The sequence below is a fragment of the Rutidosis leptorrhynchoides genome, chromosome 5 (assembly GCF_046630445.1).
Source record: "Rutidosis leptorrhynchoides isolate AG116_Rl617_1_P2 chromosome 5, CSIRO_AGI_Rlap_v1, whole genome shotgun sequence".
Lineage (NCBI taxonomy): Eukaryota > Viridiplantae > Streptophyta > Magnoliopsida > Asterales > Asteraceae > Rutidosis > Rutidosis leptorrhynchoides.
The window spans coordinates 345262890-345278289 of NC_092337.1; positions in this window are offsets into that span (position 1 = coordinate 345262890).

Genomic DNA, 15400 nt, shown 5'->3' on the forward strand with positions numbered 1-15400 from the left:
TTTGAACCGAAATTGCTTTACCCGAGGGAGGGACGAGAACTTTTATTATCATTATTTTTAATCTTATTGAATTAAAGTATGCCAAAAACATAAAAAAAAAACTCAAAAATCTTTACTTTTAAAAACCGCGCTTTGATTTGACAAATTTTAAAATTTTGTCGAGGGACAGACTAGGACAACGATCCGAAACGCCCTCGCTCCTAAAGGAAAACAAAAATTTTAAAATTTAATTAATTATAAGTTTTATAAAGCATAAGGTTTTATAAAAAAAAAAAAAAAAAAGCAGAAAACACTGTAGCCGGCACCCCATGCGATCGCATGGGGTTTGCACTTGGAACCCATGCGATCGCATGGGGACCAAATGCAGGTCAGAAACAAAAACAGCAGCGTGTCTGCTCTTCATCCACAAAACACACACACACATTCACGAACCAACTCCAAAAATTCACCAATTTTCGCCATTTTCCCACCGTAATTCATCAAATTTCTTGCTCTAATCATGCCTAGATTCTCATTCCTCAGCAAATTGGTAAAAATTACACCCCTAAACTCTATAAATTCCTAGTTTTTGTGATAATTACCAATTTTTTACCTAATGCAATTTTGTTAATTTCTAGTGTAATTAGTGTTAAATTGTTAGTATTTTATGCATGTATAACCTAGATTGATGCTATTTAACATGATTTGAAGCCAAAAACTTCAAAATTTTTAGAAATCTAGGGTTTGTGTTCTTGAGCAATTTGGGGCTTTTTGATATAAACAGGTTATGGCCGATTTTTGTCATGAATTATTGCTAAATTGAGTAGTGTAACATGTTTAGATAGTTAAATGATCCAAACAATGATCCTAAACATGATTTTTGGAGATTAAAGTGGACTTTTTAAGTCCAAAATTCATGAACTTGATTTATTTGATATATTTGCCATTTGAGACTTGTTTAATTATTAGTAATGAATATTTTGACATGTTATTTGAGTTAAATGCTTATGAATTTTGTATACATTTTCATATGTGCTTATTTGAAAAGTGTAGAATTGTGAAAAATTGTGAAAATGTGTATAAGTTTGATTTTGATTTAACATGTTATAGTGATTGTTTTAAGTTGTTATTTGGCTAACACTAATGCATATTTGGATGCACAATTTTTGTGTTTAATGTGTTTTACAGAGAGCCGATACTGGAGGTTCAGGAGCATCATCATCTAGACGACCAGCACCAGCACCAGCACCAGAACCAGAAATGCAACACGAACAAGAACCACAACAGGAACAACAACATCCTGATCAGCACATACCTTATTATGATCCGGTACAGTTTGTCGATGAATTCATAGTATTCCCAATGAGGCCGCCAGTAGAATTCCCAACGATTCCTGAGCACACTCTACATCCTAATCTGAGATTTGATAGAAGATGGAGAGATTACGAGACATATCAAAGGAACAAATTCAAATTGGTAACAAAAAATGTAGAGGTGCCAAGGGTAATTGATTGGGCCCCTTTGGAAACGGTCCATCTAGCTGACCGTGTCAGACAGCTTTTAGTTCAAAGGTATGGCAGTTCTTCTTTTACAGATTGGGAACGTCTTTTCACCATTCGTAGACCTGTATATAAGGAATGGTGCGTTGAGTTGATGAGTACTGTATCACTTGATACAAATATAGTTAGGATAGATGATAGAAGATTTCTTAGGTTTATCCTTGGCGGTAGGATGTACAGAATGTCCATGCTGGACATGGCCAGGGCCTTACAGATATATACTCCTGGTGAGTTGCTATTACCCGATTGTACAAACTTGATTCATTATGGTGAACGGGTAGATAGTAACTTTGACGCTGACGCCATTTGGAGGCGTATGTCACATTTTGATGTTTTTACACGAGCAGGAGGACACTCCTATACACATATTGACAGAGCCGAGCTTCGTATTATTCATAGATTTTTGGCTAACTCGATTACACAAAGAGGTCATAATAAATAAAAAATTACCTTATATGATTTATTCTACCTAAAGTGTATTCGGGATCCTAGAAGCTTTGTCAATATCCCTTACTGTGTTGCTTTTTATTTATCTAAAATGGTAGAGGGAATGCAGGACGGTAGTATAATAGGAGGAGGTATTTTTGTTACTCTCATTGGAGAGTATTTAGGTGTTGATAGGAACCAAGGGGATCCATTACAGATTTGTAGAGAACAGGTTGAGCCCTTAGGATTGAAAGTTTATGTGGGTGCTAAGGTATTGAAAAGTAGACGTAACCAGGCAGTACCCTATGAGGGATCTCATCCTCAGGTAGAAAGAGGCTCAGACGAGGAAATGGAGGAGGCGGAAGACATTAGGGATGTCTTTCGAGATGCTATTCTTGACGTCCACGTTCGTATAGATGAGGAAGCAATGACGAACGCGGCAAGACATAGTATGTATGAGCAGTGGAACTCCGAGCGAGTATACGAGGATTATAGGCGACGCCAACACGATAGCTGGTTAGTTCATCAGCACCAAATCATGAGCCAGCTATCATATCAGGTACCAGATAACTATGTACCTACTCGACCTGCTCATTTTCCGCCACATAGCCCCGATATCCGACCACCCTTTAACCGGTATGACTATAACCAAGCCTATCAGAACACCTATAACCAACAATGAAACCCACCCGATGAGATGAACTGGAACCCCTATCCAGACTGATTTAGTTCCATTTGGTTATTTTTATGATTATTATGTTTTTATGTTTTGACTTTTTCATGTTTAAACTTATGTTATTGGATAAATTTGTGTAATTTTTATTATTTTATTATTATTGTGTACTAATATTTCATATTTAGAATTTGAAAGTGGGATATTAAGTCCCATTTCAAATTGCCATGCATGATTATACTTGTATGTATGTATATTGTCAATTGTTCAAAACAGGGTAAAACAGCGCATTTTCAAAGACTGGCATTAAGTTCAGCAAAAGCTACTAATTTTGACGACAAGATGACAAATAAATGTGATGTAACAACAGACGAAATGAACAAATGCTATGCACCATTTATCATTCAGCAAACAAACGCCAATATATTTGGAAACTTTGGTAAAATTTAATCATTTCTACGCTAATCACCCTCAATAATTTAAGTTGTACTGATTTCTTGCAAATGAGGGCATTGCAAGATCTTAAGTGTGGGAAGGGGTTAAATTCTTTCGGATTTTTAAAATTTTTATCTTTATACACTTGGTTACCATTAAAAATACTAGTAACGTAGTAGTTGTATTAGAATCTAGTGCTCTCTGATAATAAAGAACAACCCTAGTCTTATATACTGACTACCCAATTCTAGTAAAATTTTTCAAAATTTTCAATTAAATGAACTCAAAATCATGTTTATACATATTTATGAACGATAAAACTAGGTGTTAACACCGAAATTATTGTTACCTCGGAAAGGACATAAATTGAGAAACAAACCAAAATGTTGAAATTCATTTAAAATGGAATAGAGGACGATAAAGAGGAAAATAAAAGCCAAGTGTGGGAAAATTTACCAAGTTATCTTAAACATATGTCACATATATCTGTAACAAATAACTGAAAATACTTTTGCTTTGGACTAAACTAAACCATTTTACCCGATGAAAGAAAAGAAGAGATGGATCTACACGATGAATCAATTCCATCATTAAAAGGAAGTAAAGTCTTCCGAAAAAGACACGCGCTTCTTGATTTAGGTCAAGAAGTTGTCGTCCAGACCAGCTGTAGGTTGACGAAAAATCTAGAAAAGTCATCACTAAAATCAGCAGGAAATCCACGGACCTCAGCATTAAACAGGGTCACCAAGTGGTCAGATTTATCCTAACCATGAGAAGGATTTATCTCGTACAATGGGGGGGGCACCATGCAAATTAGCTTGATAAGACTAATGAATCAGATCCCCAGAAAGGATAATCTCCTTAAAGATTAAAAATCAGCTTTTAAGCCTGATATTACTCAATCCTAGAGATTGACTTTAAAGATTGAGAATTACAAACTCATGGAATTCGATGATATCTAAACTCGAGCTTGAACGAGAAAATATTTTGATCAAATTAAAACCGATTTGTTTTCTGAAAACCCATTTTCAATGCGTTCATTACGATTGAACGTAAAATCCTAGGAATTCACCTGGAATTCATTAGGTCACCTGAACCAAATCGGGTGTCAACCGTAAGAACGGTGGTTGCATAGCATGGTCAAAGACAGGACCTTGTGCCAGACTGAAAAATCATAAGGGTGAGCTTTACTATTGCTCCTACCAAGGATAGTAATTGCATCCGACACGTTATAGACCATAATTAAAAGCATGTCAGGGGACATTGCCTTAACGGTTGCTTGTTTAACGCTTTCCTTTACAACCGGACGGTAGTTTATCGAAAGGTAATATACGGGACAAGTAAACTGGACGTGTTGCTTTCCAAATACAAGGTTAGCAAGTGGGTGACACAAAACCGCAAGTTTTGAGCTAAAATTTTCAAATCTGAAACCCACCAAATCCACAAAAATATTTTGCAAACACCGGTAAAGGGTTATTCCGGAAAACTTATCTAGGGTAAAAGCTAGATTGAATTTTCAAAAGATCAAATATTTTCATAAAGATCCAATTTCCTTAAGGATCTACATTTTCATAGTCATGTGGGACTGTAAACCGCCTTTCAAATGTGCACTTTGCTTTGGAAACCGAAAGTAAATCGGCTATTTGATTGCAAGTGTCGTTGACCTAAACCCGAGGCAACTGTGGATGACACACCCACCTTTAACCATGGTTCTATCGTTACTATCATTGTTTATACCGCCGTATAGAAATCACTGATGTACAAAGTGTGAAGAATAAAGAAGTGATTCTAGTATTTCAAGACGATATTGCTTGAGGACAAGCAACGCTCAAGTGTGGGAATATTTGATAATGCTAAAAACGAACATATATTTCATAGCATTATTCCTCAAGAAAGACAAGCTTTTAGTTGCAATTGTTCTATTTACAAGTGATATTCGTTTAAATAATAAAAGGTGACGACAAAAGACAGATTCGACGAATTAAAGACGCAAACGACCTAAAAGCTCAAAAGTACAAAATACAATCAAAGAAGTTCAAATTATTGATGAGAAACGTCTAAAAATGACAAGAGTACAAGTTGCGGAACGCAAAGTACAAGATATTAAATTATACGAAAGGACGTTTGAAAATCCGGAACCGGGACCGGAGTCAACTCTCAACGCTCGACGCAACGGACTAAAAATTACAAGTCAACTATGCACATAAATATAATATAATATTTAAATAATTCTTATAATTATTTAAATTATTATATTATTTATAAAACCGTCGGCAGAAGAAAACAACCAAAAATGAGCCTCCCCAGCTGGCCATGCGATCGCATGGCCTGGAAGGCATAAATCCATGCGATCGCATGAGCCCCAGTTCCAGCCCACATGCCTATAAAAATCGAGCTTTGGTGCACCAAAAATCATATCCATCTTTCTCTTTTCTCTCATATATACGTAAAACATATATATATATATATATTTATAATTTATATTTTAATTTTAATTATAATTCTAATAATAAGGGTATGTTAGCGAATGTTGTAAGGGTGTAAGTCGAAATTCTGTCCGTGTAACGCTACGCTATTTTTAATCATTGTAAGTTATGTTCAACCTTTTTACATTAATGTCTCGTAGCTAAGTTATTATTATGCTTATTTAAAACGAAGTAATCATGATGTTGGGCTAATTACTAAAATTAGGTAATTGGGCTTTGTACCATAATTGGGGTTTGGACAAAAGAACGACACTTGTGGAAATTAGACTATGGGCTATTAATGGGCTTTATATTTGTTTAACTAAATGATAGTTTGTTAATGTTAATATAAAGATTTACAATTGGGCGTCCCTATAAATTACCATATACACTCAATCGGACACGATGGGCGGGGTATTTATATGTACGCATAATCGTTCATTTAACCGGACACGGGAATGGATTAATAGCCACTAGAATAATTAAAACAGGGGTGAAATTATGTACAAAGGACACTTGGTATAATTGATAACAAAATATTAAAACCTTGGGTTACACTCAGTCGACATCCTGGGGTAATTATTAAACAAAGTATTAAAATCTTGTTACAGTTTAAATCCCCAAATAGTTGGAATATTTAACTTCGGGTATAAGGATAATTTGACGAGGACACTCGCACTTTATATTTATGACTGATGGACTGTTATGGACAAAAACCAGACGGACATATTAAATAATCCAGGACAAAGGACAATTAACCCATGGGCATAAAACTAAAATCAACACGTCAAACATCATGATTACGGAAGTTTAAATAAGCATAATTCTTTTATTTCATATTTAATTTCCTTTATTTTATATTTAATTGCACTTCTAATTATCGCATTTTTATTATTATTGTATTTAATTGCACTTTTAATTATCGTACTTTTTAATTATCGCAAGTTTATTTTATCGCACTCTTATTATTCGCAATTTCATTATCGTTATTTACTTTACGCTTTAATTTAAGTCTTGTATTTATTTTTAATATTTTACATTTGGTTTTAACTGCGACTAAAGTTTTAAAATCGACAAACCGGTCATTAAACGGTAAAAACCCCCTTTATAATAATAATATTACTTATATATATATATTTGTATTTTTATAAAAGTAAACTAATATAGCGTTAAGCTTTGTTTAAAGATTTCCCTGTGGAACGAACCGGACTTACTAAAAACTACACTACTTTACGATTAGGTACACTGCCTATAAGTGTTGTAGCAAGGTTTAAGTATATCCATTCTATAAATAAATAAATATCTTGTGTAAAATTGTATCGTATTTAATAGTATTTCCTGCTAAAATTAATAACTATTTTATATACACCCCGCTGAACATCAGTACCTTTCCTGCAGTATTGAATCTTAATATTGATACGTGAGCACTCATAACTTAACTTTTATATATTATTAGTGTTTCCCTGACTAGTGCTCGAGTAGATATGTTTATGCATGCATGTATGTTTAATTTAGTCGTTAGATAGTTTTGATGAATCATAAGTTTGGTACATATGCTACTGAGATAAGGTATAGGATATGCATGTCGTTGGAAAGCTGGCGAAAAACTAATAACTTTTCATTTAGAACTCGTGTGATTTCGATGAACGGATTAAAGTATATTCATTGTTAAAATGATTATTATTACTATCGTCATTATAATTATTATCTAATTATCATTATTATTATTATTATTATTATTATTATTATTATTATTATTATTATTATTATTATTAAAAGGTTTTATCATTAAAAATTGTTATTTTTATTGTTATTACTATCGTTGATATTGTTAAGGTTATAATTAGTATTATTATTATTATTATCATCATCATCATTATGAACGCGATATAAAAGACGACGAAAAGCTATTAACAAATTGAGCAGGAAATAATGAGTATAAGTACCATGATGAAAATAAAATATTGAAAGGTATTGATTTAGATAAAAATATCATTTTCATTATTTTTATCATTATTATTATTAAAAGTATTATTAATATTAAAATTATCATTTTTATAAAAATTATTATTTATAGGAATATCATTGTTAATATAAAATATCATTATTATTATCAATTTAGTATTATTATTAATAAAAATTATCATTTTATCATAATATTATTTTTAGTAAATATAAATATTGTTATTATTATTAGTAGAATAATAATAATTATTATTACAAAATAATACAACTTTTACTTACTATTGTTATTATCGATATTATTTTATCAAATAAATATGTGATACAAAGATATTTTACTACGCGTAATATAATTACATTAATAATACCTATCATATCATTTTATGATATTAAATGAACTTTATAAATTTTATTACTTAAGATATATAAAAGTATATTTTTATTATATAAATTTTAATATAAAATTTTATTTATTAATAAATGAATTATATTATATTATTTACTCGAATAAAATCTGTCGAATATATTAAATATATAAAACGACTATAATTAAACTATATAATAATCATGTATAAATTTTGGAGGTCATTTTGGTCAAGATGACTTTTGTGACTTTTGCATATTAGTCTCGAGCATTAGGATTGTGGTACACTATGACTTGACCTAAATTGTTAGATAGATATTGATCAACATATAAATATATATAATTAATATAGGTTCATGAATCCAAGGCCAACCTTGCACTTGTTCAGTGCTGTCATATGCATTATTGGTACGAAATACAGTTTTGTGAGTTTCATTTGCTCCCGTTTTAAATGCTTTTGCAATATATATTTTTGGGACTGAGAATACATGCGCTGCTTTTATAAATGTTTGACGAAATAGATACAAGTACTCAAAACTACATTCTATGGTTGGAATAATAAACCGAATATCACCCCTTTTAGATTGGTAACCTAATAATTAGGCAGATGAGAGGTTCTGTTCCTAATTGACGCGAATCCTAAAGATAGATCTATTGGGCCTAACAAAACCCATTCAGGTTATGGATGGCTTTAGTACTTCGAGATTATTATTATTATACATACGAGAGGTTCTATTTGGGGATATTCTATGCATTAAAGTTAATGTCGGTTACCATGTGTTCAATTCATATGAATGATTTTATCTTTATGCAGACGAGAGGTTTTGTTTATAAATACGAAAATCTTGTGGTCTATTAAAATTATGGAAATGATCGATTATGATAAACTAATGAACTCACCAACCTTTTGGTTGACACTTAAAAGCATGTTTATTCTCAGAATTGAAAGAAATCTTTCGCTGTGCATTTGCTCAATTTAAAGATATTACTTGGAGTCATTCATGGCATATTTCAAAAGACGTTGCATTCAAGTCGTTGAGTTCAGTAAAGATTATGATTAAGTAAATGACAGATTAGATCATTTATAGTTGGATATTATGAAATGGTATGCATGCCTGTCAACTTTCAATGTAATGAAAGTTTGTCTTTTAAAACGAATGCAATGTTTGTAAAATGTATCATATAGAGGTCAAATACCTCGCAATGTAATCATATGTTATTGTATTCGTTCTTATGGATTAGGATGGGTCTTTACATGTGGTATCAGAGCGGTGGTCTTAGCGAACCAAGTCTGCATTAGTGTGTCTAACTGATAGTCGTTAGGATGCATTAGTGAGTCTGGACTTCGACCGTGTCTACATGTCAAAAGTTTTGCTTACCATTTTTATCGGAAATACCTGCTTATCATTCTTAGTCTAGACATATCTTATTGCATTGATTGCATGAATAGTGTATAGACAAAATTCATATATTAGTGTATCTGTTAATTCATATCTTAGCGTATCTGTTACTGTTAACTTTGCCTGACATATTTCGTAAATTCCTCTGTAATCTACGAAATCTTTTATTCTATATATATAGATATTCCATGTAAGTAGAATACCATCCAATAGCCAGGAATCATTTCATATCGAAAATTTTTTATTCAATCGTACAAAATGGAACTCTCCACTAGTTCAAGTCCCTCGAATTCCGATATGGAGTTTCACTCAAGCTCCGAAAGCAGTGTGACCGGAATGGACCAACCAATCAGCCATCATCTATTCTGGATGAATTAGGGATGAGTTCGTAGCCTTCTTAATCATTGGAGACAAGAAGAAGGCGATCCTTTCCATCCACCACATTGCCCTCTTGGCGAAGAACCTGAAGCACTTACCGGCGAACCTGTTCGAGACACCATTTTCTCTCTCATTTCCAGAGTATCCCATCATGATTATATACTATCCCAGATTCTAGATCTTATTCATCCACTCGTCCGAACCGCCAATCATCCCGGTATAGTAGAAGAAACCAACGAGCTTCGCGCTTCAGTAGTGGCTTTGGAGAATATGGTGCAAAGGTTACAAGCACCAGCAGCAACACCGGCATCAATAATACCACCATCATCAACGTCAACATAACCATTACCACCATCAACAACATCCACATTCCATGCTTCGACATCAAAAACTGTCCCACGAACATCGACGACATACGCCTTGTAGATACTAAGGAATACCAACAACAATAAACGATGAGGTATTGATTCATAACTTCATTGAAGAAAGATTTTGCAGCGATTATGCAATCTCCAAAATCTTAGAGATTATTCTGATTCTGATTACAAATCAGATGAGTGAACAGAGACAGTAGAGTAGAAACCCTGACCGGAATGGTGCACAATTTACAAGCTAGACTCATTTTACCAACAGCATTAACAGTATCGTCAACATCACCAGTATCGTCAATACCGACAACATCTATAATATCACAAGCTTCGCCAGTTCAAGAATCACTGTGGACATCATTACAAATCAACAACGAAGTATATTTTATCAATGAGTTATGAAATATTAACTCATTCCCTCTGAAGAAATTATGTGTATATTTTATTTATATACATATGAATTTTGAGATCAAAATAAATCTTTTCGTACTAAGCTATTATGTATGAATTAAATAAGGGTAGATATTACTCGGTTAAATTCATATTACTAATATGCTATGATGTATATCCTTCCTTAACAACTTAACCATCGTTAACTACGATCTCTGTTTCAATTCAAAGAATTCCATTTCATAATAAATCAAGTGTATTATTCAAATATAGATTTGATTTTACACTTTCATCATCGATGTACTCGAAACTTTTCAGATAACATCATTCGTACTTTGCGAAGTTCACAAGAATTCCACGAATACCAACATCATGCATCAACAAATAACGAAGTATTGATTCATAATTTCAATTTCATTGAAGAAATACTTCGTAAAAGTTATGTAATTTTTAAAGTTTTAGGGATTATTCAATTCTAATTTCAACCGTAAATCAAATGAGTTTAATTTAATATTAACTCATTAAATCTATGTTACATCTGAAGAAAATATACATCTATATATTTTCATAAAGACTGTAATAAAATTTTTGTATAAAATATTAACTGTGAAATTTTTTTTTAACGGGTAGGTAATACCCGAGAGATATATATAAATTCACAATTAATATGTCACATTCCTCGAATCTGATTCAGCAATCACCAACTATACTCACTACTTTCACAACAATATACATTCTTTTATAAAAATCAAAACAACCATTCTCATCAAAAATTGATTACATATTCTGATTTTGACGAATCAAAATCCAAGTCAAGATTTAACAGAAGACATCACTCTTAGATTCTTACATCTTTCAAAGTTATACTTTGACTTCAAAACTGTGGTAGAACATCATGTGTATATTAACAATTACAATTAGTGTTCAAACCCCTTCGAAATTCCTTAAGACACTTCAAATAATGAACAATAGAGATGATGATCCAACCATTTGTTACCCACAGTTATGTACCTGAAAAACTCTTGAAACTAAAATCATAGTTAAACAAGTATCCATGTCAGACCCTTTGGCATTTACTAGCTAAAATAACTTTTCAATTCATTTCCAAAGTAGTCAGTTTTGTCACAGCTCCAGCAAGTCAACTTCGACTTTTTAGTTGAAACAATTTTATTATAATCTCGATATATACGTTGCCCTTTCGCCAACGTTACCGGAGAACCGTTTATGTTCCACCACATTAGCAATAAACTTACCAATAACTCCACTGGTCTTTGATTTTTCTGAAAAATCATTATATTTATCAAAACTCCATCATTTATTCATCTGCATCTTGTAACGAGAATTGCCATACGAATCATCGGGAATTAGCAATCAGTATTTTGAAATCTTGCAGCATGTCTACGCCAACAGTTATATGTGTACATATAACGGACTTATATACTTCGAATTTGAAGTTTCTGAAAAACACCCCGAACTGCGGAATAGTTCTCGAAATGCTGATGAAGCAGCAAAAACTATAAACGACATTAACAGTAAAAAGTTTGATGATAAAGAATAGTGTGTTGGCAAAGCTCAGAAAAATAGAAGGTTTGGAACTGGAAAATGGATTGAGCAAAGTATGAAGGAGGCTGTGGACAAATCACAAAGACTAAACCTGCCTTCAAAGAATCCAAATGATTCAGTATCTGCTGAAGTCATTAACTTTACCTTAATCTTTACTCTAAAACCCTTGCGGACAATATTCTTCATCATCCTCTGATCTTAGGTATCCTAAGATATCATTTAATCTTTCATTATAAATATCTTCGATGTTTCTAAAGATATCTTCATAACTATTGTTATCTGAAATCATTTACCTCTTCGCGCTATCTATGTTATATCATAAAAGAAACTATTTTAGTTTCTAAATTCTGAAACCTTCGAGTTTAAAGTATGAATATTTTAGAAGTAGTGTTGGGAACTGAAGCATGAGTTAGTATAATATAATGACACTTGATCAACGTGATTATATTACAGTAAGTCATGCTGAGTTTCTAATGGAACGTGATGATTCACAGACTAAAACATCATCATGTGCCCTGTACACAACTCTTACATTCTACCTAACCTCTAAACATATCAAGAAATAATATTCTTGATGATTCGGTCTTTTCCGGGGTATTCTGGTAATTTGACAAATCTGTGACGACCCAGAAATTTTTGACCAAATTTAAACTTAATCTTTATATGTTTCTGACACGATAAGCAAAGTCTGTAATGTTGAAATCTCAAAAACATTGAACTGTGTTCATGTAATCAATTAACCTTTGACTGTGTTCAACGATTCACGAACATTTATGTGTATAGATATGTATATATATAAGATATAGTTATACTAATTGAAAACATTAACAAAGTATTACGTGTATGATATCGTACATTAAAGTTATTGGTTTCCATATGTATTTGATATATTAAAAGATCAAAGTTAAAGAATAATGTCAAACGATTGAATTAAAAGATATTTATCAAGTCCCTTAAGGATTGTGATATTATTATAAGTCTCTGTTGTGAGGTCCACGTTGATTTGAGAAATCTTTCCATTTTAACAATATTCGAAATAAATGGTAAAGTGATTTACATATGAGAACAAAGTGTCAATTAACGATAACTAGACAAAAGTTAATGGATATTTCTGTTTGATTTACAATACATGCTTTACAATAAATTACTCGTGACTTTTGATAAGGTAACTATTTAACTTTCATATTATTTAATGTAAAGGTGAAATTATGAACTGTAGATAATATCGACAAGTTAAGTAAATCAACGTTTTATATTAAAATAACTTCATGCACTTAACTATCCATTGGACCTTACCCGATGATTTACGAACAACTATTTGTTAATAGATATATATATATATATATACATATGAATATTATTTGTAAATATATAAAAATACATTAATAAAGTATTAATTGTTGGAATTAAGAATATAAAATATTAAACGATATAATAAAGTCGTTATTTCAAATGAATCTCTATATATACAAATATATATAATATATATTAAAAATAAATATTAAATTGAAATGTAATTTGAAGTAATATATGATTTAGTTGATTGAGATAAATAGGTAAAATAATATAAGGTATAATAAAACTTAATATTAAAATAAATCTATATATACAAATATATAGATATGGCTTCGAAGTTAGTAACACTCAATTGTCAATCGATTGATATTGAACAAAATTAAATAAATAAATACTTGTAAAGACACAATATATAATTGTAAGTTATTATAATATATTTACATAATTTCTATACATAATTATTATTGCTATATTACAGATATATATGTGTATTATATATATATATATATATATATATATATATATATATATATATATATATATATATATATATATATATATATATATATATATATATAAAAGGAAAAAATTAGAATATTTCAGTCTATGTAAATATTTGTAAGTAAATATTAAATAATATTTTATATTACATGTTTAAAAAATTGAAATATCAATATATTAAATGTAATTGAAAGTTAAAATATAATTATTATATTAATATCCTTATTATTTTCATTATAAATATTGATATCAGTATTTATATTATTAACTTAATATATAGATATAAGATTTGTTAATCATAATTTGTTACATCAATATTATTAATGTTATCTTTATTATTACCATTATTATTATTAATATTATCATATTATTATTATTATCATTATTCTTAAATATTAGTATTATTATTTCTACCATCAATATTATTATTATTATTATTAATATCATTATTATTTGTATAGTTATTATTATTAGAAAATAATGCATTTTATCATTTTTTTTACATTAATAATATAATTACTACCATTTGTATGACTACTAGTTGCATTATTAATTATTTTTATTATTAATATTATTATTATTATATATAATTATTAATTATTAATATTAATTATTAATTATATAAATCATATATAAACTGGAATTAATTGTACGAAGCTATTTGATTTCATTATCCTACTATATTAGATTTTGTTTCTGTCTCCAATTTGTTACATTTCAACATCGATCGTACCAATCTATTCCCTTTCAAATTATTTTGTGTATTTGGATATATATTCCTGATTGAAAATTCTGTAAATTTGATATCTCTATAAAACCAACGAATTAATCATGTAACTAGCTGAAATCATCGACTTCACATTTTCACTATCAATTATCAAGTATATCAGCCTTTAATTTATCGAATTAAATAAATTTTTTTTTGAGGAAACCAGACGAGTCCCCTATTCTTGCTTTCATTTTCAAATAGATCGATTTCGAAATCAATTTCAAAATGTGTTAATACAGTATCGTTAGAAATCCTTCATTCAAAATAATTGCAAAGTTTCAAGTTCCAATTTTCGATATCAAATCCCAATTTTGGAGTCAAAGTTTCAAATTCAAAAGTCAAACAAATTGTTCATCAAGAAATTCGAATTTATTATGTTGTTTCTGTTGAAATTGATGGTTTACAAAGTTTACAGGAATGATTCTAAACCTATTTCATGTAGAAATTAATAACTAAAACGATCTTAAATTCGAAAAGCAACTTTGAGTTTATAAGTCGAGTTCTTCAGCCACTGTTTAATATTTTTTTTAGTTTTATTTTGTTGATCCCAAATCACGCTTAACCAGGTCGTATCTGCTTCATATTAGAGTTCTAAACCGATCAATTAAGTAGTTATTATGATTAAGTTCCCTGGTCGAATTAATTCATGAAGAAGAAGGAGAAATAATATAATAAGGTTAAATAACATGGGTTTATGATATATTTAGAAAATCAGAAATAAATGAGTGGTTGGGTATTGATTCCGTTTAATGAGAAGTCTCGAGTTCGAGCCTGGGCAAGGGCATTTATATTTTTGGATCTTATTATTGTGAGGTAGTCATCATTCTTATTGTTATTATCATTAACATTATTATTTTTGTTATTATTATTAT